This window comes from Podarcis vaucheri (genome assembly GCF_965113315.1).
Source record: "Podarcis vaucheri genome assembly, chromosome: W".
NCBI classification, from domain to species: domain Eukaryota; kingdom Metazoa; phylum Chordata; class Lepidosauria; order Squamata; family Lacertidae; genus Podarcis; species Podarcis vaucheri.
In genome coordinates, this window is record NC_138757.1 from 13,153,164 (window position 1) to 13,179,391 (window position 26,228).

The following is a 26,228-nucleotide window of genomic DNA, read 5'->3' on the forward strand; positions in this document are numbered from 1 at the left end:
TGCTAGCATGTGAAATGAGTGCAATTGTGCGGTAGTTGGAGCATTCTTTGGCACTGCCCTTATTTGGGATTGGGATGACTGATCTTCTCCAATCCTCTGGCCACTGCTGAGTTTTCCAAATTTGCTGGCATATTGAATGTAGCACCTTAAAAGCATCATCTTTTAAAATTTTAAATAGTTCAGCTGGAATATCATCACTTCCTCTTTTTTTAAAAAAATAATTTTTGTTAAGTTTTCCATTTAACAATCCAATCATATCACATTAATTATTCCAAATTATACCAATACATATCATCAAGTCCAAATATTTTGCCAAATTATACATTTTTGTTGGGGGTTCCCATGCTTCGAGTTCAGTAAAGGTCCAGTCATCTCATATTTCTGCTGCTTTTAGTATTCACCAATCCCGTCTTTCGATCTTCTTGTTATCCTTTTTCTTCTTAATAGCCTCTGAGTTCTTTCCATAGGCGAGTTAAAGTAAACATTATTATGCTTCTGTGTGAACTTTGTAAGGCTCTCCCTTTTTTAAAGCTGGTAAGTCTTTTGTTTGCAATAAATCTTCACATGCTGATCCGAAAGTCCTGCTCGGGCGGCAGGCGCCATCTTTCTCAGTTCCGATGAAATAAAATCTAAGCGTCTGCTCATTAATTTTTCCACACAAGTTGCACCATAAATGTCAGCTTTCCAGCTGCTTCGTGTTGCTGCTCTCAGCAAAGAAAGCATTCCAGGCAGCCAGCCATAAATTCCACTCTTTAATTCCTCCTGACTCAATTACAGGCAGAATAAACAAAGCGATCCGTCTTTCATGACGCGTTGCTTCGACTGGCCTCTTTTTTCCCTTGCTCCCTCCAGCACAGCCATCGGCCCAACCCCTTCCGTCTTTCCCTGTGACGTGGAGCACCCCCTCTCGGAAGTAGCTCCTCCTGCTCAGACTCACTCTCCTCTTCTCTTTCCTCTGAGGACAAGCAAGTGCTAATCAGAGGGGATCGTTCTCTGTATCCTCCCTTTCCTCCCTCCCTCGCTGCTTGCTGTTCCCTGACATCCACTCCCTCCTCAAAGGCCCCCCTCCCCTCCTCTTCCTGAGAGGCTGCCTCACCCGATGCATCCTCCTCATGCCTCTCAGGGGTAAATCCCAGGAAAATCTCCTCCTCCTCTTCGGTATCATCAAAAACGTTACCCCAACCCCTAACACCTGACGGACCCGGACGATCTTCGCTCACTCCTCCCGCCCACTGTGTTTCCTCTTGGTCTGACGCTGGGAACCCTTCAAAATCCTCTTCATCGTCCATCGGCCCAAACACCTGCTCAGAAAACCTCCCTGCGGGTTGTGGCTTATGGGGAAATAGCTCGTGGAAGTCCTCCACTAAACCCTCCTCAGTGACCCAATCTGACGGCACCCACGTGTTGTCCGAACTGGGAGCCCCGTCCCAAGCCACAAGATACTCCATCTGATTCCCATTTCAAAGCGAATCCAGTGTTTCCTCTATCTGGTTGCAGGGCAGCAGCTGAAGAAGGAGCAAAAGAGTTTTCTTGTGTGTGCGCGCGTTTCTTTGTGGCTGATTAGCTGCTCTCCCTGTGCAAAGGTCAGAGGGGGCAGGGTTTCCGTTGAGTCTGGTGATTAGCTGTGGGAGGAGCTTATCAGAGCTTGCAGGGCAGCAGCTGAAGGAGGAGCAAAAGGGTTTTCTTGTGTGTGTGTTTCTTTGTGGCTGATTAGCTGCTCTCCCTGTGCAAAGGTCAGAAGGGGCAGGGGTTCCATTGAGTCTGGTGATTAGCTGTGGCAATACCAATGAGACGGAAACATGGAAGGTGCCTAAAGAAGCCAGGGTGGCTATCTAAAGAACTTTTAACTGAGTTAAGATTAAAAAAGGATGTGTACAAAAAATGGAAAAGGGGGGAAACCACCAAAGAGGAATTCAAGCAAATAGCCAGCACGTGTAGACACAAAGTCAGAAAAGCTAAAGCACAGAATGAACTCAGGCTTGCTAGAGAGGTTAAAAGCAACAAAAAAGGCTTTTATGGGTATGTCCGTAGCAAAAGGAAGAACAAAGAAACAGTGGGGTCACTCAGAGGAGAAGATGGTGAAATGCAAACAGGGGACACAGAAAGGGCTGAACTCCTCATTGCCTTCTTTGCCTCAGTCTTCTCCGATAAAGAAAACAATGCCCGACCTGAAGAATTTGGAGCAAATGATTCAGCAGAGGAAACACAGCCCAGAATAACTAAGGAGATAGTACAAGAATACTTGGCTAGTTTAGATGTATTCAAGTCTCCAGGGCCAGATGAACTGCATCCAAGAGTATTAAAAGAAGTGGCAGATGTGATCTCAGAACCACTGGCAGTCATCTTTGAGAATTCCTGGAGAACAGGCGAAGTCCCGGCAGACTGGAGGAGGGCAAATGTTGTCCCTATTTTCAAAAAGGGGAAAAGAGAGGATCCAAATAATTATCGCCCAGTCAGTCTGACATCAATAGCAGGGAAGATTCTGGAGCAGATCATTAAGCAAACAGTCTGTGAGCACCTAGAAAGGAATGCTGTGATCACCAATAGTCAGCATGGATTTCTGAAAAATAAGTCATGTCAGACTAACCTGATCTCGTTTTTTGACAGAATTACAAGCCTGGTAGATGAAGGGAACGCAGTGGATGTAGCCTACCTTGATTTCAGCAAGGCATTTGACAAGGTGCCCCATGATATTCTTGTAAAGAAGCTGGTAAAATGCGGTCTTGACTATGCTACCACTCAGTGGATTTGTAACTGGCTGACTGACCGAACCCAAAGGGTGCTCATCAATGGTTCCTCTTCATCCTGGAGAAGAGTGACTAGTGGGGTGCCACAGGGTTCTGTCTTGGGCCCGGTCTTATTCAACATCTTTATCAACGACTTGGATGATGGACTCAAGGGCATCCTGATCAAATTTGCAGATGACACCAAACTGGGAGGGGTGGCTAACACCCCAGAGGACAGGATCACACTTCAAAATGACCTTGACAGATTAGAGAACTGGGCCAAAACAAACAAGATGAACTTTAACAGGGAGAAATGTAAAGTATTGCACTTGGGCAAAAAAAATGAGAGGCACAAATACAAGATGGGTGACACCTGGTTTGAGAGCAGTACATGTGAAAAGGATCTAGGAGTCTTGGCTGACCACAAACTTGACATGAGCCAACAGTGTGACGCGGCAGCTAAAAAAGCCAATGCAATTCTGGGCTGCATCAATAGGAGTATAGCATCTAGATCAAGGGAAGTAATAGTGCCACTGTATTCTGCTCTGGTCAGACCTCACCTGGAGTACTGTGTCCAGTTCTGGGCACCACAGTTCAAGAAGGACACTGACAAACTGGAACGTGTCCAGAGGAGGGCAACCAAAATGGTCAAAGGCCTGGAAACGATGCCTTATGAGGAGCGGCTAAGGGAGCTGGGCATGTTTAGCCTGGAGAAGAGGAGGTTAAGGGGTGATATGATAGCCATGTTCAAATATATAAAAGCATGTCATATAGAGGTGGGAGAAAGGTTGTTTTCTGCTGCTCCAGAGAAGCGGACACGGAGCAATGGATCCAAACTACAAGAAAGAAGATTCCACCTAAACATTAGGAAGAACTTCCTGACAGTAAGAGCTGTTCGACAGTGGAATTTGCTGCCAAGGAGTGTGGTGGAGTCTCCTTCTTTGGAGGTCTTTAAGCAGAGGCTTGACAACCATATGTCAGGAGTGCTCTGATGGTGTTTCCTGCTTGGCAGGGGGTTGGACTCAATGGCCTTTGTGGTCTAGTCCAACTCTATGATTCTATGAGTCTATGGTGTCCCCGCTCCCTTTCCTTGACTTCGGGCGGTGGCACCTCCCCTTCCCCTCTGCCCGGCCGGTAAGCCGACAATAGCGACTGGTGAAACACGGGATGAATTTTCATGCTGTCTGGCAGCCTCAATCTGAAGGCCACCGGGTTGACTTGCTGTATGATCTCAAGGGGACCCACCCTCCTGGGTTTGAGTTTCTTACACCCCCCTTTCCAAGGCAAACCTTGCGCCGATAACCACACCTTATCCCCTACCCGAAGGGTTTCCCCTTCCCTCCGATGCTTGTCTGCTTGCCTCTTGTATACCTCCTTGGCCCTTTCCAAGTTCAACCTCAGTTGCTGTTGAATCGCCTCCATTTCCTCCGCAAACTGTTCATCGGCTGGCACACTCCACGACTCCTCCCCCCTCCCAGGGAAAGCCCTAGGATGACACCTGTGATTAGCAAAAAAGGGAGTCATCCCTGTGGACACGTTCTCAGAGTTGTTGTATGCAAACTCCGCCAGCGCTCATTTGTCCACCCAATCGTTCTGCCTCTGCCCCACATAACAGTGCAGGTACTGCTGTAACACTGCATTGACCCTTTCCGCCTGCCCATTGCTTTCGGGATGTATGGCGGTGGTGAAACTCACCTCAACTTGCAGCAAACTCATGAGTTTGCACCAGAACCTTGAGGTAAATTGTGTTCCCCTGTCCAAAATGACCCTCGAAGGGACCCCATGCAACTTAAACACGTGCTCCACAAACAATTTGGCTGTCTCCTCCGCAGTTACCACATGAGAACATGCCACAAAATGGCACATTTTGGTAAGTAGATCCACCACCACCAACACCGCCGTTTCCCCCCTGGACTGGGGCAGGTCAGTGATGAAGTCTACTGATACCACCTCCCATGGCCTCTCCGGTGTTGGCAGAGGCTCTAATAACCCTGCCGGAGCTGCCCTCTCCCCTTTGGCTCTCTGACAGGTCTCACACCCTCGCACATATTCCCTCACATCTTCCCGCACCTTGGGCCACCAAAATCCCCTGGTGACCAACAACATAGTTTTATGTTGCCCAAAATGTCCTGCCGTCGAGCTGTCATGAAGTTGTCGGAGGATTCGGGCCCGGAGAGGTTCCCCTGGTACATACAAAGCCCCCCAATAAAACAGAAGCCCCCCTCTCTCCCCGAAACCTCCCTCAGCCCCTCTCCCTTGCCCAAGTTCATCTAACTTTCCTCTGGCAAAAGCGTCGCCCCGCAAGCCCACCTCTGCTCGGGGAACATGAACCGGGCTACTGGTGGTCCTTCCTCTGCCATATACTCTGGTTTACGGAATAAAGCGTCCGCCCTCAAGGTCTGCTCCCCCGGTACGTACCGAATCCTGAAGTTAAAGTTGGCAAAGAACTGTGCCCAGCGTATTTGCCTCTGGCACATCACTCTCGCTGTCCGCCAGTACTCCAAATTCTTGTGATCCGTGCACACCTGTATCTGATGCTTCGCCCCAATCAAAAAATGGTGCCATTGTTTGAACGCAGCCACAATAGCAAGCGATTCCTTATCATAGATACTATAGTTTACTTCCGATTTATTGAGTTTCTGGGAGAAAAAGGCACATGGTTGCCACTCCCCCTCCTCATCCTGCTGCATGAGGACTGCTCCAATCGCTCGATCTGACGCATCTGTCTCCACCCGCAGTGGTAGTTCAGGGTTGACATGCAGCAGTTGTTCCTCGGAGGCGAAGACCCTCTTTAGACTCTCAAAGGCCCTCTGTGCCGCCTCTGTCCACTCAAATTTCTTCTTGCCACTGAGGCAATCCATTATGGGGGTCGCCAGCCGCGCGAAGTTCTTGATGAACATCCGGTAGAAGTTACTGAAGCCGAGGAACCGCTGAACATCCTTCCTTGTTTTCGGACTTTTCCACGCCACCACCGCCTTGACCTTCTCCGGGTCCATTGCCAGACCCTTGTCCAACAGCCTGTAGCCCAGGAACCCGACCTCTCTCGTGTGAAACTGACACTTCTCCAGTTTCACCCACAGGCGATACTCCTTGAGCCTAGTTAGAACTTCCCGCACGTCCTTCATGTGCTGTTCTTTGTCTGGAGAGTAGATAAGTATGTCATCCAAGAACGCAGCGCAGAGCAAAGGTCCCAACACGTGGTGCATGAAGGCTTGGAAGCACGGGCTACCACACTGTAAACCGAAGGGCATAACGAGATATTCAAATGCTCCTAGCGGTGTGAACATGGTAGTCTTCCACTCGTCCCCCTCTCACACCCTGATGAGATTGTACACCCCTCTCAGATCCAGTTTCGTAAAAATTTTCCCCTTTCGCACACGCGCCAATACGTCATCGATTCTTGGCATGCAGAAGGCCATGGGGACCGTCTGGGCGTTAATTCGCCTGAAATCCACTACAAGCCTCCTCTCTCGCGTAGCTTTTTTGTCCACAAAGAACACGGTGCTTCCGCCCACTGCCCTGGACTCCCTGATGAAACCTCTCCTTAAGTTCTTGTCGATAAAGGCTCTCAAGTCCTCCATCTCCTGATCTGACATAGAGTATAGTTTTCCTGCCGGTAACTTGGCCCCCGGGACCAAGTTGATCTGACAATCGTAAGGCCTGTGCGGTGGCAGCGTGTCTGCCTCTCTTTCGCTGAAAACCTCCACCAAGTCCATATATTCTGGAGGGATGCCGCTGTTCTCTCCCGCGCGTGTAGCTGCCACTCTGGCACTACCAACTCACGGCTCCTTTACTCCCAAACAGTTCTCCAAGCAATGCGCCGATCCAAACGTCAGGTTACGCTGATGCCAGGAGACCACCGGATCGTGCAAGGCCAACCAACTCATGCCCAAAATGATGGGCGGACCTGCCAGTGTGACACATGGAAAGCAATCGTTTCGGAATGCATCGAAATCCTCATTCTCATGGGGGGGTCTGATGGGTCACTTCCCCTCCCAGGAGTTCCCGCCCATCAATTGTGGTCACTTGTAGCGGAAAGTCCAAAGGTAGTAAATGCAATTGGTGCTGTGCAGCGAAGTCCCTCGCTCCTGAGATAAGCAGGGCATGGACCTCCACAGCATGGTCATTGGGGAGGTCCAGCAACACCTTCACAATTATGCCTGGTTGGGGGTGTCCTGGTCGGGGCTCTGGTTCGGTCCCATTCCTGCCTGGCTGCTGCCCCGTTCCATTCCCAGCCAGGCACTGGCGTTTCCCTGCATCTGGACTCCCCCCTCTCCCCCATGGGAGGAAGCCCCCACCATTCCCTGCCAGTTGCGACGTTCCGGACACACTCTGGCAAAGTGCCCTGGTTTCTGGCAGATAAAACATTTCTTGGCAGCCTGCCAGTCTTTTGCCGCCTTGTGAACTGGCCGTTGAGCCTTTGAATGTTCCCCCGTGCGGGCAGAGTCAATTTCCATCGGCTCAGAACGAGAGTGACCTTGCTCTCCCTCACTTGGTATTTCAGGAATGCGATCACCATGGAAACGCTGGCCTTTGCTCTCAGCCTTCTCAAACTGCCTCAGCTCTTGCCTGCTGCCCACCGCCAGAGCAGCCTTAACAAGGGAATCCAAGTCCTTGTGACGGGGGCCCCTGGCAAGCTCATCCTTCACCTGAGAATTAAGTCCGGCCTTAAATAAAGTTTGCATAGGCTTTGAGGTTAAGCTCCAATCAAGCTTGTGCACCAGCATCGCAAATTGGGACCAGTACGCCCTCACAGTTGAGTTCCCCTGCCGGAGATCCAATAGCTGCTGCTGGGTAACATCCTCCTCCGATTCAAATGAAAACATAGCGTCCATAGCTTGCCAAAATTGTTTGAGATCCCTGAGCGCATCATTATTGCTAGCAAGCAGTGGGCGTACCCAATCTCGTGCTGCTCCAGTCAAATGGCCTATAAGGTACCCCACTCTTTCAGCATCCCCAGCAAAAGCAGCTCCTTGCAGTTCTAGAGCATACTGCATGTCCATCTTGAAACCCATGTACAGTCTGGGGTGCCCATTAAATTTGCTTACCAGCTGCAAAGACCGGGTCAGGGGCCCTCCAGAAGCTCTGGCAGATCTGGCTCTGCTTTCTTCCAAACGAATTCTTAATTCCTCGGATTTAGCCAATAAATCAGATCTCTCCTTCTCCAGCTGTTCAATACGATGTTCCATCTTCCTTTTCTTCCTTTCGAGACTCTCCTCTCGAGCTCTCATTAACTGGGTGTGTGGAGTCGAAGCAAACTGTCAGCTTTCCAGCTGCTTCGTCTTGCTGCTCTCAGCAAAGAAAGCATTCCAGGCAGGCAGCCATAAATTCCACTCTTTATTTCCTCCTGACTCAATTACAGGCAGAATAAACAAAGCAATCCGTCTTTCATGACGCGTTGCTTCGACTGGCCTCTTTTTTCCCTCGCTCCCCCCAGCACAGCCATCGGCCCAACCCCTTCCGTCTTTCCCTGTGACGTGAAGCACCCCCTCTCGGAAGTAGCTCCTCCTGCTCAGACTCACTCTCCTCTTCTCTTTCCTCTGAGGACGAGCAAGTGCTAATCAGAGGGGATCATTCTCTGTATCCTCCCTTTCCGCCCTCCTTCGCTGCCTGCAGTTCCCTGACAATAAATCAATCTTTCCAGAGAAGATTTGCCATCGAACTTACAATACAAACATGATAACAGAGCAACGGCTCGCCTCCCCCTTTGACTATTAATCTCGCAACATAGTCTGTCTCGTAATGGCGGATCCTGATTAAAAACTGTGTCACAAGAGAGCCTTTTATTTTCTTTCCAAATCTTTCACAAAACAAAGGCTTTAGTTGGTATATTTATTTCCACACAGTTTATTTTCCAATCTCACTTGCTATAAGTCATATGACGGTTCTTCTAGGGGAGGGGTTGTTAGGTAATATCGTAGTAAAAAAAAGAAAAAGCACCCCCCCTTTCCGTTCCGTTTCAACATACCGGCATAGATGTTATTCTTTAACGTTATATTCTGTCCAGTCCAGTCCATCACTCTTAACTTCTCAGTGGCAGGCTTAATTAGCAGCTAACATACCCTTTTCTTCGCTCGAAGCAAGTGCAATAATTCTTATTTCCAATTTTTCATCTTAAGAAATGCAACTAGAGTCATGCTCAGAGACAGCGTCAGGGAGATCCGAGCTTGGTTGAGGGCTTTCCGTCCAGTGCCCTCACCCCCTCCTTCTTTCGAACTCGGGGGTGATTTATGGGCAACCGTGGACGAGGCTGCATCTTCCCTTCCACCAGGAAGAATTTGGGAGGCTGATTGACTCCCATCATCAGCCCCTAAATTACCTCATGTGAGCTGGAGAGATGGTATTGTCGGCCATCTTCCAAGGCGCCCCTAGCGCCCCATTGGGATGGTTTTCGTTGCTGCCTCCTGTATAATGTTGCGAGCCTCCATCCATAGTTCTTCAGGCACTCTGTCCACCAAATCTAAATCCTTAAACCTGTTCCTCACTTCCACTGTGTATTCATAAGGGATTTGATTTAGATTGTATCTTACCAGCCCAGTGGTTTTTCCTACTTTCTTCAGCTTAAGCTTGAATTTTGCTATAAGAAGCTGATGATCTGAGCCACAGTCAGCTCCAAGTCTTGTTTTTGCTGACTGTATAGAGCTTCTCCATCTTTGGCTGCAGAGAATATAATCAATCTGATTTCAATGCTGCCCATCTGGTGATGTCCATGTGTAGAGTCGTTTCTTGTGTTGTTGGAAAAGCGTGTTTGTGATGACCAGCTTGTTCTCTTGACAGTACTCTATTAGCCTTTGCCCTGCTTCGTTTTGATCTCCAAGGCCAAACTTGCCAGTTGTTCCTTTTATCTCTTGATTCCCTACTTTAGCATTCCAGCCCCCTATAATGAGAAGAACATCCTTCTTTGGTGTCACTTCTATAAGGTGTTGTAAGTCTTCATAGAATTGGTCAATTTCAGTTTCTTCAGCACCAGTAGTTGGTGCATAAACTTGGATTACTGTGATGTTAAAAGGTCTGCCTTGGATTCGTATCGAGATCATTCTATCATTTTTGAGATTGCATCCCAGTACAGCTTTCGCCATGCTTTTGTTTACTATGAGGGCCACTCCATTTCTTTTACTGGATTCTTGCCCACAGTAGTAGATATGATGGTCATCCAAACTGAATTCGCCCATTTCCGTCCATTTTAGTTCACTGATGCCCAGGATGTCAATGTTTATTCTTGCCATCTCATTTTTGACCACATCCAACTTACCCAGGTTCATGGTTCTTACATTCCAGGTTCCTATGCAATATTTTTCTTTACAGCATTGGACTTTCCTTTCGCTTCCAGGCATATCTGCAACTGAGCGACCTTTCGGCTTTGGCCCAGCCGCTTCATCAGCTCTGAATCTACTTGTACTTGTCCTCCGCTCTTCCTCAGTAGCATGTTGGACGCCTTCCGACCTGAGGGGGTCATCTTCCAGCGTCATAACTTTTATATGCCTGTTGTCTTTGTCCATGGAGTTTTCTTGGCAGGGGTACTGGAGTGGCTTGCTGGTTCCTGCTCCAGGTGAATCACATTTTGTCAAAACTCTCCACTATGACCTGCCCGTCTAGGGTGCCCTGCTCGGCATAGCTCATAGCTTCTCTGAATTATTCAAGCCCCTTCGCCACAGCAAGGCAGTGATCCATGAAGGGGTTAACTGTCAGAAAAAGCAGCAATGCAAAAGCCAGCTGCAGGTGGCTGGAATGCAAAACAGGATGTTGATGTTTGGAACTGTACTAGTGGAAAAAGGGGGCAGTCTATTCTCTGTACTGAGCACCGGATGTTAGCTCAGAGTGTCATCTGACCTGTACTGGAAGTACAGGGGTGGAGTTGTGACTCTGCTGCCGGAGTCTGGAGAGTGCAGACACGTTTCTCTGTACTGCTGAAATGACAGGAATAAAGACATGTAAATAGTCTCCTGTCTGTCTCTTTTCCCCTCCCTGGGGGAAAACAGGGAGGAGGGAGGAGGGTGTGTTCTTCTCACGTTCGAGGAGGATCGCCGATTTATGGCCTTGCCTGTATCCTGCCGGGAGACGCAGACGGGAAGGTCAACAAGTATCTCAGCCGATTGCCTGGAGTGAGGCCAGTTACCTCTGACTGCGTGCTGAGAATACTGACATTGATTTAGGGATTAAAAATATTGGAGATTTTCCCACCATTTTTACCCTTTTGGGATTCGAGGTGTACTGCCCGGGGTTGTTCACCTCCTAGCATCTGGTTACTCTCCGTAGTCTCACCTCTCATAAAGGACGTGAGCTCCGGCGAAACTTCTTTGACGCTGCAGGACGATATCGATCCTGAGTCACCTCCAGGATCTTTTAGGGGTCGCGTAGCCCCTGTGTTGTCCCTGGTTCCCCTTAGGCAGCTGCTTTGACTGTGGAGGTTCCGCAAAGCGCACCCGAAGTGGAGGGTGGGAAAACCAGAAGTTATACAGTTTCAATCACCGTTGCAATACATTAACCATAAAAACAAGGGCAAGAAAAATAGAGAGGGATATGATGTAGGGGACGGAAACAAGAATAAGGCAGGAGGGTGAAAGAACTGCAGATACGTATTTTATCAAAACATGAATGTATTTCTATGTTCCTGTAGTTACTTCCTTCTCCAGCTGGTGTCACTGTCTTCTATTGGCAACTTGCTTTGTTTACTTTACTTGAAATGCCTTTAATTACCCTTCTATGAGGAGTAAGGTGTCCTGACAGAGCCACATTCCAAATATTATTTACTGAGATTTCAATGGGGATTTCAATAGGTTTCCAGTATTGTCAACTACTGTTAATCGGGCTGCTGATAATAGATAAAATACTAAGTCTCCGTATTTAAAGTTATTGTTTATACTAGAGTCTAAGGATAACAGGTGTCAGAGGTGTGGGCGTCTCTTCTCACACAGAAGCCACGAGAGTCTCTTTGGCATTTTTATGATCTTTATTTACAGATTTACAAGAACAAGAAGCAATTAGCAGACGATTCATCCATCAGAGTCACTGAGTTCAGATTTATGTTGAAACCTGTGTTTGCCCCTCCAACAGCTCATAAAATGGCAAAGTCTCCTGCCCTTGCACTCATTCCAACGCTTAATCACACACTTCTCTAGGGCGGTTGTAAATCTTGCTCCCTCCCCTTCTTATGAGCCTGAGCTTAACCCTTGCGTTGCCTGTGAACTTTCTGAGCTTATTCCAACTGCTCTCTCCTCGTTGCCTCCCCCTCCCTCAGGCTCCTCTTCCCTATCTTCTGCTCCCCAGCCTCCCCCTCCCTCTGGGGAACTTGAGACCTCTGGTTCGACCCTGACATCACCCCCTCTCCAAGCCCCTCTCCCTCTGTTTCGCTCCCCCGTCCTCCGTGGGACTGAAACTCCTCTTCCTCATCATCGCTTTCATTGAAGATTACTCTGAGCTGCCAGCTGTAAGGTTTGGGTCTTAGAGGGTATCTTTTATGGAACTCTCTTTGCAATTCTGGTGCGTGAACACTCTATATCGGTTCCCAAGAGTTCTCAGAGGCGTCAAAACCTTTCCATGCCACTAGATACTGTAGCCTCCCTCTGCGCACCCGCATGTCTAGTATCTCTTGTACCTCAAACTCTTCCTCTTCGTCCACCATTATTGGTGGAGGGGATGGCTCCCTTGCTTCCTGATACCTATGAGGTGGCACAAACACTGACAATAGTGACCTGTGAAAGACCGGGTGTATCTTCATGGTTTTCGGTAACTTGAGCCGGAAAGTGACTGGGTTGATCTGGGCCGTTACCTGGAATGGCCCCAACCGTCTCGGCTCTAATTTTCGGCACCTCCCTCTGACGGGGCTGAGAGTGGAGCACCTGCAGGCAATGGGTCCTCCATCACCTCAGGAGCCAGAGCAGACTCAGTGGATACCTGCACCTGAGGATCCAGCACAGGTGAGGACCCTTCAGGCTCATGCCCCAGCCCCGGCTCAGCTGGTTCTGGAGACGGGGAATCCTGTGCAGGCTGGGATCCCTCAGGTTCAGCACCCGAGTCCGAATCCCAGGCCATCACACAGGCCCTCACATACTGATTTATGTCTTCTCTCATCTGCGGCCACCAAAAATGCCTGGTGACTTGATACATGGTCTTATTGTTAGGATATAGTTCCATTCCACCTTAAAAGGGTACAGGCATGACGTTTGTGTACCACATGGCTGTTTACTTCCAGCTCTCGCTGGGAACTTCCGTTGCATGTAGCTTTTGCTATGTGGCTGTTTTTCATGGAGATGAAGGGATGCAGTCATGTTTTCCTTTGTTCCTGAAGTACGCTGAATAAAGCTGTAAATATGCTCTCTCTGTCTGCACCTTCCGTTGTGGATAATTTATACACTCTGCTGACAGAGTGTGCATGGGTCTTGGAACGTATCTGAGGCTTGTGTCGCTGATTGACTGATGCTGTTCCACGGGAGACCGCCGATCGTCCTGCCTGATGCCCCCATCTCCCTGGCAGTATCCCAACACTTATCGTGGCCAAAGTGCCCTGCTGTCGGGTTGTCGTGGTGCTGCCGTAGCACCCTGCCCCTTAGCTCTCCTTCAGGGACATACAGCGTCCCCCTCTTGTAAAACAGTCATCTCCTTTCTTCAAACCCTTCCTCCTCCCCTTTTCCTTGCCGCAATTTCTCTAGCTTCTTTTTAGAAAACTCATCCCCAGCAGTCAGTTCCTGGAACTCCCTGTCATTCACTATGACCGCTGCGCACCCCCACTGATCTGGTCTCAACATTTCCCTCAATGTGGGAGGTGCCCCTTCGGTCATGTACTCGGGCTTCTGGGACATGGCATTGGCTCTGACATTCTGATGCCCCAGCACATACTCAATCCTAAAATTAAACTTAGCAAAAAACTCCATTCATCACACTTGTCTCCGATTCAGCTATCTCGCAGACCTCCAGTACTCCAGATTCTTATGATCCATCTGGACTATCACTTGATGTCGCACCCCCTCCAGGAAGTGCTTCCACGCTTTAAAGGTGGTGTGCACAGCAAGCAATTCCCGATCAAAAATTGTGTAATTTTGTTCAGACTGGTTCAGTTTTCTGGAGTAAAAGGCCCACGGCCTCCAGACCCCTTCCCTGTCCTCCTGTAACAACACTGCAACAATTGCCCTATCAGAGGCATCAGTCTCTACCTTCATTGGCCTGCTTGGATCCAAATGTACTAGGTATCTTTCTGACACAAACATTCCCTTCAGCTTCTTGAACACTCCCTGTGCCTCCTCTGACCATTTAAAGGGGGCCTTCCCCCGCAAACAATGTGTGATGGGTGTGGCGATCTGGGAATAATTGTCTATGAATTTTCGATAGGAATTTCCGAATCCCAAAAAACGCTGAGCGTCCTTCTTTGTTCTGGGTTGCTCCCGCTCTAACACTGCCCTTACCTTGTTCGGGTCCATATGCACCCCCTTGCGCAAAATGCAATAGCCCAGAAACTCCACTTCCTGGATGTGGAATTTGCACTTCTCTAACTTGGCATACAGCCTATTGGCCCTCAATCTCTCTAACACCTCCATGACATGCTTTACGTGTTCTTCCTCACTATTGCTGTAGACAAGCAAATCATCCAAATGCGCCAGGCAGAACCTCTCCTGGACCCCTGCCAGCACATGATTGACTGAGGCGTTCCCAAAGCAAAGGAAGGATTAGACTCTTACATAAAATACACACAGAGGCTTGAACCAGCAAGACTCTGGGAGGAGTGTGTATAATAATAATTCCTGTCCACCCTCCGGCCCAGGTCGTTTTATTCACAAAAGAAATTTTTACACAGTGTTCGTAAGAACCAATCAGATTTCCTGTGAGCATTACAAAAAAACCCCACATGGGAACAAAGTTAGATCAGAAGAAATTCTTTTATCAACAAAGAAACTAATTTAAGCAGGCATACAGTCTGGGGTAAATAAAACAGAACTAAAAAAGAATGCATTCGGCAAACCCGGAGGTCATAAACAAGCAGTAAAGGAAGGAAGGATGGGTAGTATTTACCATCTCCTGGAAGGATGGCAGTATTTACCATCTTCTTGCGAACCCTCTTCCTGGCCCTTAAGATCTATCTAAAGATTAAACTACATCAAAGTAACTGCCTACTATCTTTATGTACTGAGGATGCCTGATGAAGCAACTGGCAACTGGGCTGTGTATTTAGAATGCTTATATGTGCTTGTCAGACAGAGAGAAATGGGCAGTAGAGAAAATGGCCAGAAATTCAGAGGCTTGTGAGATTTGATCAGAAATTATTGTCAATGAATCGAACCCAGTCAACGCCATGCTTTCAGAGTGGACACAATGGCTTGATGCATTCCCCATAGTAATCCCATCTGATCCCCACACTCTGGATATTTGCACTCCTACATCTCACCGTTTTTTATTTATTTAAAATTCATTTATTTAATTTTTTTATTTATTTGTTTTGTTTTATTGTAAGAAGAGTTTAAGATAGTAGAGGTTAAGGTAGGAAAGGTACTGTGTTCTCTTCATGTTCATGTATGTGTTCTTGTATCACATAAAGATGTCTAGCAGACATTTCTAAAAGAGTGCTCGACAACCTCTGCCTATTCTTTTCTAAAACTGAGCAACTAGGCAGGACCCATGTCAGTCTGCCGAGATAGCACTGAGCATCAGATAAATTTGCAGGAAGGTAGTTATAACTTCTTTGATTACACGTGAAAAACCAACCATCTGGCAAGCTAACATGAGCATAATTAAAAGTAACAATTACACGTGAACAATTCCAAGTTGGCCTTCCTGTGTCCAGACAGTGAGTTGCTTTCTCACTGCAATTCACAATCTGAGCACAAGAGGTGTCTGGCGGTGCTGCAACTCTAGGTGTGTATAATGATATTGCATCCAGAGGTAACTTTTGTGTCACCTGTCCCCTATCATGGAGTTTGGTATAACCAATGATACCTTCAGGAATCCATTTAGAAAACCACTTTCCCATGTGTGTGGCATGTGCCATATGAAAAGGCTGTGTACAAACTGGGATCATAGAATTTCCTAAAGCATTGTGCATATCATATTTTCAATCAGACAAAAATGAGAGTCATTATTAACTTCAGCTAAATGCACCCACATATTATAGCTATGACTAGAAGAAGTGTCAGGAGGAAGAGAGATGCATTGAGTACTAGGTATGAAGAAAACAAATAATATTTATGTTAAAATCAGCATAGTGTTCATATTTAGCTGAGTAATCAAGGCTGCGAAAAAAATCTCTGGTTCCGCTGGAACATCATGATGCTGAAGTTGTGTCCTGGCATCAGAGGTCAAGGTCTTCAGCATTTCCCATGTCACCTTTGGGCATTCCTCAGCCTTTCAAGGATGAGGACGGACACGATGGACTTTCGCACGGGGTTGCTGAGCCTGTAGAGGCAGAGGCAGGGTCATGGTCCTTGCAAAGTCCGGAAGGGGATTCTGGAGGCCTTGGTGCCAGCTCATGTCTTGGCTGATAGGAATGGATACAGCGACCTGGAATCCACAAAGGACCTGAGGAAGTATGAACAGTAGGGCATCCCTGCCCCCAAGTAATCAAAGGAACAGGTCCCTCTCACTGTGGGTTGGGGAGCTGCTGGCACGTCACTAGAGAGCGTTCCAGAGGTACCTCTTTCTTACAGTGGCGTTCCATAGGAGAAAAGTTATTAGGAAAGGAAACAGTTAATTGATTTAAGGTAAAGTTAACAGGAGTTTAAAGCGCATGAAGGACATCCACCAACAATATCCTTAGCTTGTGTCAGAGGAATGGAAAAATTGTTTATGAATTGTTCATGCAGCTGCTTAGCTCCCTGGTGAAAAAATGCATGGCTGTCAATTACATTAGAAAATAATGGACAGAAAGTTTTCAGAGCAGAATCAGCATGTTGATTTCCTTCTGAAATTACATCTTTGAATCCTGTATGGGAGCGAACATGAGAGTAAACATGAGCAGCATAGAAAGGGGCGATTCTATTTGTCTAGAGATTTTTCAGTGTCAAGAACAAAGAGAGTACATTAAAATCTAGCATAGGAGAAAGATAGGAATTAGCCAAATGTGATAAAAAGATATCCCACTTCACACAAAAATCACAAAATGGAGTGGAAGTGTAGGTAGGTCTCTGTCAGTTTTCTGATAAGCTGCAAAAAAAATGCCAGTTGTTTTCAGAGTCCTTATAGTTAAAACACTCTCTAAAGGGAGCTCCATCCTTTAAAAAGATTAAGCGTGTTTTGAATAGGAACCTGTTGAATCAAAACCAGGTGTGAATCTTTAGGAGGGTTAAAATTGTTGTGGTTCTGGACAGTCAAGAGTTAACACTCCAGGAGCGTTCTTATCAACTGGGTGCACTGCCCACATGACCCGGGCATTTCCCTTTGATCTGTGCTCTCTGGGGGTTGCTGAGAGCAGTCTGTCTGAGAATGTGAGCAAGGTAGTTTCGTTTTGTTAGAGACAGAAAGCTGCAAGCATGCAGTTAGATTCTGTAGGTTTTTCTTTTCTGTTTGTTATGCTTCTAAATAAAGAGTGTTAGAATAGAAGCACTGGTGTCGAGCTGAGTTATTGAAGACACCACGCAGACACAGAAAAAGCCATTTTACGCTGCGTGTGAACTGTTGGTTTCTGCTCTCTTCACTGTGCAGCAAAGTGCTTGTCACAAGACAATGTTTACATTCCACAGTCAGAGCACTGTTGGGTTTTCCCACGGGAATGGGAAGCTGGATGTGACGTTACACTGGTTTCCTGTTTTTCACTTTGTTCTCTCGGTGTTCGTTATTCCGAGGAGGAGGACGGTTGCTTCTCTGCTCCAGCAGAGGCAAGATGCATGTTTGTAATTTCTCAACTCTGAACTGAAAATAAAGCAACTTTAAGCATGTGGCACGTACTGTTCATCATTCCGTTGTGCAAAGGACTCTGCAATATCAACATTTTGGTTATGGGCCCAGAAAGACGTAAATCAAACTGAGAAGCCGAGTCGGAATGCCGGCAGAGGTACAGAGGAACGGATCGCGTTATCTGCTCTGCGCGTCAAGTTTGATTGATGAAGGTATGTGCTCATGCTGCCCGGAGCAGCCTGGCAGCCTGCCAGTTTCTAATTTATGGCTTTAATGGCTGGACTTTGTACTTTTAAAGCCGTTTTTGCCGCGAAACAGGCAAGGGCTTTAAGGCACAAGCTAACAGGCTTGGATGGCTGGGGAAAACGAAAGTACTTTTTAAAAGTGCTTTTGGAAAAAGCTGCAGGACTGTGACGCAGCTCGTTTAAAGCAGCAATGATGGCTGATGCAAAGCTGGTTGATGCTTTTGGGATTCCTAAGCTCGATAAGAAAAATTACACGGAGTGGGTGCAGTATGCAGAGGCAATTCTGCGGAAAGAAGGTCTGTTTAATGTTATTACAGACAACCCCCCAGCTCCAATTACAGCTGAATGGACTGCTAAGGATTCCAAAGCGAGGGGAACGCTTACATTGATAGTATCCCCAGAAGAGCTCTGTCTGTTGCGTGGAAAGACCACAGCCAGAGAAATTTGGGACTCTTTAAGAGAGGCTCACTTGAGGACAGAAGCTGGTTCCTCAATGTACTACTATGCCAAGCTGCATGGTATGGCTCTTGCTGAAGGTGGAGATGTGTGTAAACATCTGATGGAGATGCAGAATCTGAGACATGAGTTGCAACAGAGAGGACTCAATTTTCCAGAGGCTGTGTATTCCTTTATGATACTACATTCTTTGGGTCCAAGTTGGGAGTCCGTTGCCACTCAGATTGCTGTTCAACCAACTGCTCAGCTCACAGTAGCCTATGTTACTGCCGTGATCCAGAATGAAGCAGATCGCCGGGGTGCTAGCTGCATGGGTATGGGGGAGTCTTCACAGATGACATCCCAGAGTGCAGTGGAACCACCAGAGGGCGCCAAAGCTTTGAAGGCAGTGAAATGCTACTCGTGTGGACGTCTAGGCCATATGAAGAGGGAATGCAGATATCCCAGGGCCAAGACAGAGCAGCGCAGCGGAAGATCATCGCGTGGAAAAGGCCAAAGCAAAGGCAAAGGTCCGGTGTCCAGGACAACGCAGCACAAGGCAATGGTCTCACGCTTCACTCCAAACGTCGCAAAGGTCCAGAAGACGTCTAGATTTTTCTTCGTTGTTGATTCAGCAGCTACCCACCACATGTGCAACGATAAGAGACTGTTCGTGTCTTTTACACCGCAGGAAGGTGCGATTCACCAGGCGGATGACCACACGGTCCCCAGTCAAGGCTACGGAACTGTTGTTCTTCACAGTTTGGACTTAGAGATACATGATGTACTTTATGTTCCAGATGCCACACACAATCTTCTAAGTGTGATGCAGCTGAATGAACGGAACATTGACGTTTCCTTCAAGAACAAGAAATGCACCATCACAAAGAAAGACGATTATGTTTTGCATGCTGAATGTGTTGATCGTTTGTTTGTTTTGTATTATGATGATGTTGTGCAGAATGAGACTTGTTGCATTGCAGGTTCTAACAAAAGTTTGCATGCAGGATGTATTCATGATTTTCACAGGAAATTTGGTCATTTGCATTTTGAGGCAGTATCTAAAATGCCTGCCTTGGTTGAAGGTATGACTATTAAACCCTGCAGGTACCACATGAAGTGCAAAGCATGCGCAGCGAACAAGGTGAAAATGGCTGCGAAAGGTAAGGTGTCTAGTAGGCAAGCTACAGAACCATACCAGGTTGTTCATGCTGATTTAGTCGGTCCACTATCGCCCTCTTTAGGTGACAATAGGTTCTTCATGGTTCTCATTGATGCATTTTCCAGGTATATTTACGTGTACAATCTCAAGTAGAAATCAGAGGCTTTTCCAAGGTTCAAGGAATTCTGTGCTTGGTTGGAAAATGTGCATGGTAAGAAGATAAAAATTCTTTTCACAGATCGCGGGGGAGAATTCACTTCTCAGCAGTTTGAAGCTTTTCTGACTGAGAAAGGAATTCAACACGATTTGTCCAGTCCTCGCTCGCCATGGCAGAATGGGCTTTGCGAAAGGGCAAATCAGACATTGCTTCAAGGGTTAAAAACCTTGCTGCATGATGCCAATCTTCCAGAGAGTTATTGGGCCGAAGCTCTCTCGTGTTTTGTTTACAGTTACAATCACAGGTTATCTTCAGCGATTGGTTGTACCCCCTATGAGAAGATGTTTGGCAAGAAACCATACATCAAACACATGAAAATTTTTGGTTCTGACATGTGGATTCACTCGCCACAAAGCTCCAAGTTAGGCAAGCGTGGTTTGCATGGTATCTTTCTAGGTTATCAGAAAGGTTCTTACAGAATAATGATGACTGACTCTAAGACAATTAGGCTCACAAGAAGTGTTGAGTACAATGCCAAGTGGGGGGAGAACGTGGGAATTTTCCAATGTTATCCTGATGACAGTGATGAGACTGAGGATAAGCAGCCGCAACAACCCACACCCACTGATGAAGGTTCTGAGTCTGAGTCTGAAACTGAATCGGATAATTCAGAGGATTTCAAGAGTGCGAAAGCCTCTATGCGACCCTCTGAAAGCTCTGATCAGGAATTGGAAGAACCATTGTTCACAATAGGTCACTTTTCTCCTAAGAAGGAAGAGGAGAGTGTTGAAGACCAAAGGCTGATTCGCAGGTCACAAAGAGCCACAAAAGGCAGACCTCCAAAGAGATTTGCTGATGAATTTGCTAAGACAGCAGTAGCAGCTGTTAAAAAGCTCCAAGAAGGTATTTGAACCTTCAAGTTTCCAAGAAATCCAGGATTTGGATTCTAAGGAAGCTGAGCCATGGTTAAATGCTATGAAGGCTGAGCTTGATTCCTTAGAAAGGAACAAAACTTGGGAGCTAGTTCCAGTAGTTCCAGGAATGAAACTGCTTGGAAGCAAATGGGTCTTCAAAGCGAAGACTGATCAAAATGGCAAGATAGTCAGACACAAAGCCAGATTGGTAGCCAGAGGTTTTGCACAGGTACCAGGTGAAGACTATCACGAGACCTACTCACCCACTGTGAGATATGAGAGCATTAGGCTTATGCTCAAGCTAGCTGCAGAGGAGAATCTACACATTAGTCACCACGATGTGAATACAGCATTTTTGTACGGATCTCTAGGTGAATCACTTTATATGCTTCCACCTGATGGCGTACAGGTAAAACAGGGATTTGTTTGTGCTCTAAAAAAGTCCCTTTATGGTCTCAAACAAAGTGCACGGTGTTGGCACACTAAACTCACTGAAGCATTGTTTTCTCTAGGTTTTCAGCAAGGGAAAGCTGATCCATGTGTATTTGTCAAAGAGGAGGGGCAAAAGAAGCTGTATTGTTTGTTTTATGTTGATGATATTTTATTCTTTTGGAAAGATGTCACAATGTACAATAACGCCCTAGCTCAACTGAAAGAGCATTTTGACATGAAAGATCTTGGTGAGGTAAACAACTACCTATCTCTGGAAATAGAGAGAGATCAAGATGGTAACATTCTAGTACACCAGTCACGGAAAATTGCTGATGTGTTAAGCAAACTGAACCTGATGGATGCTAACCCTGTAGACACACCGATGACAACAGGTTATCAGGTAGAAGACACTGAAGAAGCATTTTCTGACACTACACTGTACAGAAGTGTGCTAGGCAAGCTAAACTTCATTGCCAGATGTTCAAGACCTGACATTGCTGTTAGCTGTAATTTGCTAAGCAGACAAGTCAACAATCCTACTGTTAAGGATTGGAAAGCTTTAAAACGCATAGCACGCTATTTGAAAGGCACTATGCATTACAGACTGAGATTTAACAATCAGAAGTCTGGTGGTCTTGAAATTTTTGCAGATGCAAGTTTTGGAAGTGACACTACAGACAGGAAAAGTACGTCTGGAGTTTGCTACATGTACAATCAGGGTCTTTTTGATTGGTCATGCAAGAAGCAAACAACAATCAGCTTAAGTACTTGTGAAGCTGAACTGAATGCACTGTCTTATTCACTTAAGGATTGTGAATGGTTGTTACAATTGTGCAAAGACATGAAAATTCCTGTCAAATGTCCAATCCAGGTTTACCAGGACAACAAAGCATGTTTGGCTTTGCTGAATTCGGAAGGTTGTAAGCAAAGCACGAAGCACTTGCAGTTGAAGGTGCAACATGCTAGGGAACATATTCAGAAGGGACTCGTAACGGTGTCCTATATGCCAGGTAATGAAATTCCTGCTGATGTATTGTCCAAGATTGTATCAAGGGATCAACACTGTACCTATGTACAGAAGTTGGGTTTGTACTGATATTGTACGAACACGCTGCCCAGTGATGTTCACAGAAAGGGGGAGGATGTTGGTTTCTGCTCTCTTCACTGTGCAGCAAAGTGCTTGTCACAAGACAATGTTTACATTCCACAGTCAGAGCACTGTTGGGTTTTCCCACGGGAATGGGAAGCTGGATGTGACGTTACACTGGTTTCCTGTTTTTCACTTTGTTCTCTCGGAGTTCGTTATTCCGAGGAGGAGGACGGTTGCTTCTCTGCTCCAGCAGAGGCAAGATGCATGTTTGTAATTTCTCAACTCTGAACTGAAAATAAAGCAACTTTAAGCATGTGGCACGTACTGTTCATCATTCCGTTGTGCAAAGGACTCTGCAATATCAACTGTGCTAACGTCCGACAACTGAGAAGAGTGGCAGCGTGCGAATGGAAGCGTGTGGGCACCATTGAAGTTTGTCAGAGTGGCAATAAATCAAATTTGTGGTTCGAGGACCTGAACCCCGCGCAGTGGAATGAAACACAAGGACACGTGATATAAGGTTAATGGGCAAGAAAAGGCCACAACTTTATTGATTACAGCAAGTGAAAAGGTATTGGCTTAGGCATTGGATTACGTCAGCTGACCCCACCCACTCGGAGAGGGGTGAGTCTAAAAAACAAACAAACAAACAAAGGGGTTTTTTCACCAGTAGGTGGAGCCTGTTGATGCTAATCCAACTATAGGCTCTCCCCTGATGTCACCGAGGGTCGTGCCATGGCCTCCCGCCAAGCAGGCATCGGACAGAATACACGACCGCCGGATTCCTTTAACGGAATACCCAAAAATTGAAGGCGCAGGCGATGGCCACACCTAGCCCTTCAACACCACAACACATTATTCCAATGCCTAACCGCCACCCGAGCCCAAAAGGGGCTCGCTGCCAATACCCTCACAGCTGTAACCAATCCATCCCTGATGCTGCTGATGATGCTAGTTAACCAAATGTCATTCCCTTGGTCTGAAAGATGGACCCCATCATTCCGGTACAAGGCTTGGTCGCCCATCCGGATACGGTCATGAGAGATGACTTGGCCATACAAAAAGTGCACCCAACGGGCAGCAATCTCATCCAAATCTCTTTTTATGTGCCACGACAAGTCCACACTTCTTCTGGTAACAAGGTCATTTTTCCCTAATTGAAGGATAAGGATGTCAGGAGGGCCAAACGCGGCAACTCTCCCTCTCAGCAATGGCATAAGCAATGCCTCGTCTCGAAAACCAGGAAACTCGCACTCAGCATTGGCATAAGCAATGCCTCGTCTCCAAAACCAGGAAACTCGCACTCCAGGTGGCAATCCAAGGTTAGGGGTGAGGCCACAGCTAACTGACCATACGTGGGCCGAATGGACTATACCATGGCCACAAATCCAGACGCTTCTGAGAACGGCTGAGAATAAAGGAAAGTAAAAAAAATAAAAAATAAAAATACGGATAAGTAGAGGTAAAGGAGCAGAGCGCATTCTAACGAGTGTAACCTTTATAAGCGTCAGATTTCCACCGGCCCATTTCCTTAATCTTATCCGCTGGCAGGCGGTGTGCCGCATAATCCTGGGAAGATAAACCACAGGCAAAATAAACTATCCCAAGATAATCAGTTAATGCAAACTGATAGGAAAGAGAACAACTCATTAAGGACTCGTGCTCCTGTTGTAGAAAAAAGCAAATAACAAGCAGCAATATCAAATTCAGTGTTAGGCAAATGTAGCCACTTTAAAATCACTATTCTGTCAGCAGTGTCTGGGGGGAAAAGGAGTCCTGTAGGTGAAAACATTGTATTAAGGAGTATCACACATATGAAGTGACCCCAAAACTCTGCTACTGCAGTAAAGTAAACTCATCAATTTGACTTTAATTAATTTTTATAATGAAATGTTTTTAGAGTGTTGGATTATTTGATTGTTGTTAGCCGCCCTGAGCCTGGCTTTGGCTGGAGAGGGCGGGATATAAATAAAATTTATTATTATTATTAGGAATTTTAAGTTTGAGGAGGAAAGGAGAAAAACAGTCTGCAATAAACGATGAAGAATAGGTCTCACTGTCTGAGGTGGAATTGGACCTGTATGCTATGTCTTAATTTTATAAACCACCATAGTGGCATGGCGCAGATCTGCAACAGGAGACAGTGTGTTAAAAGTAACTGGCTTTGCTAATGTGGCTTCAGGCACAACAGTCTTTGTTCTCCCGTTTAAACCCAGGCTGGAACTGAATGGTAGTTCTGTTTAACTGTGGATTGTTTTGGGAGTTATTTTTTATTTTTTTAGAATCATAGAATCATAGAATCATAGAATCATAGAGTTGGAAGAGACCACAAGGGCCATCGAGTCCAACCCCCTGCCAAGCAGGAAACACCATCAGAGCACTCCTGACATATGGTTGTCAAGCCTCTGCTTAAAGACCTCCAAAGTAGGAGACTCCACCACACTCCTTGGCAGCAAATTCCACTGTCGAACAGCTCTTACTGTCAGGAAGTTCTTCCTAATGTTTAGGTGGAATCTTCTTTCTTGTAGTTTGGATCCATTGCTCCGTGTCCGCTTCTCCGGAGCAGCAGAAAACAACCTTTCTCCCTCCTCTATGTGACATCCTTTTATATATTTGAACATGGCTATCATATCACCCCTTAACCTCCTCTTCTCCAGGCTAAACATGCCCAGCTCCCTTAGCCGCTCCTCATAAGGCATCGTTTCCAGGCCTTTGACCATTTTGGTTGCCCTCCTCTGGACACGTTCCAGTTTGTCAGTGTCCTTCTTGAATTGTGGTGCCCAGAACTGGACACAGTACTCCAGGTGTGGTCTGACCAGAGCAGAATACAGTGGCACTATTACTTCCCTTGATCTAGATGCTATACTCCTATTGATGCAGCCCAGAATTGCATTGGCTTTTTTAGCTGCCGCGTCACACTGTTGGCTCATGTCAAGTTTGTGGTCAACCAAGACTCCTAGATCCTTTTCACATGTACTGCTCTCAAGCCAGGTGTCACCCATCTTGTATTTGTGCCTCTCATTTTTTTTGCCCAAGTGCAATACTTTACATTTCTCCCTGTTAAAATTCATCTTGTTTATTTTTGCCCAGTTCTCTAATCTGTTAAGGTCGTTTTGAAGTGTGATCCTGTCCTCTGGGGTGTTAGCCACCCCTCCCAGTTTGGTGTCATCTGCAAATTTGATCAGGATGCCCTTGAGTCCATCATCCAAGTCGTTGATAAAGATGTTGAATAAGACCGGGCCCAAGACAGAACCCTGTGGCACCCCACTAGTCACTCTTCTCCAGGATGAAGAGGAACCATTGATGAGCACCCTTTGGGTTCGGTCAGTCAGCCAGTTACAAATCCACTGAGTGGTAGCATAGTCAAGACCGCATTTTACCAGCTTCTTTACAAGAATATCATGGGGCACCTTGTCAAATGCCTTGCTGAAATCAAGGTAGGCTACATCCACTGCGTTCCCTTCATCTACCAGGCTTGTAATTCTGTCAAAAAACGAGATCAGGTTAGTCTGACATGACTTATTTTTCAGAAATCCATGCTGACTATTGGTGATCACAGCATTCCTTTCTAGGTGCTCACAGACTGTTTGCTTAATGATCTGCTCCAGAATCTTCCCTGCTATTGATGTCAGACTGACTGGGCGGTAATTATTTGGGTCCTCTCTTTTCCCCTTTTTGAAAATAGGGACAACATTTGCCCTCCTCCAGTCTGCCAGGACTTCGCCTGTTCTCCAGGAATTCTCAAAGATGACTGCCAGTGGTTCTGAGATCACATCTGTCAGTTCTTTTAATACTCTTGGATGCAGTTCATCTGGCCCTGGAGACTTGAATACATCTAAACTAGCCAAATATTCTTGTACTATCTCCTTAGTTATTCTGGGCTGTGTTTCCTTTGCTGAATCATTTGCTCCAAATTCTTCAGGTCGGGCATTGTTTTCTTTATCGGAGAAGACTGAGGCAAAGAAGGCATTGAGTAGTTCAGCCCTTTCTGTGTCCCCTGTTTGCATTTCACCATCTTCTCCTCTGAGTGACCCCATTGTTTCTTTGTTCTTCCTTTTGCTACGAACATACCCATAAAAGCCTTTTTTGTTGCTTTTAACCTCTCTAGCAAGCCTGAGTTCATTCTGTGCTTTAGCTTTTCTGACTTTGTGTCTACACGTGCTGGCTATTTGTTTGAATTCCTCTTTGGTGGTTTCCCCCCTTTTCCATTTTTTGTACACATCCTTTTTTAATCTTAATTCAGTTAAAAG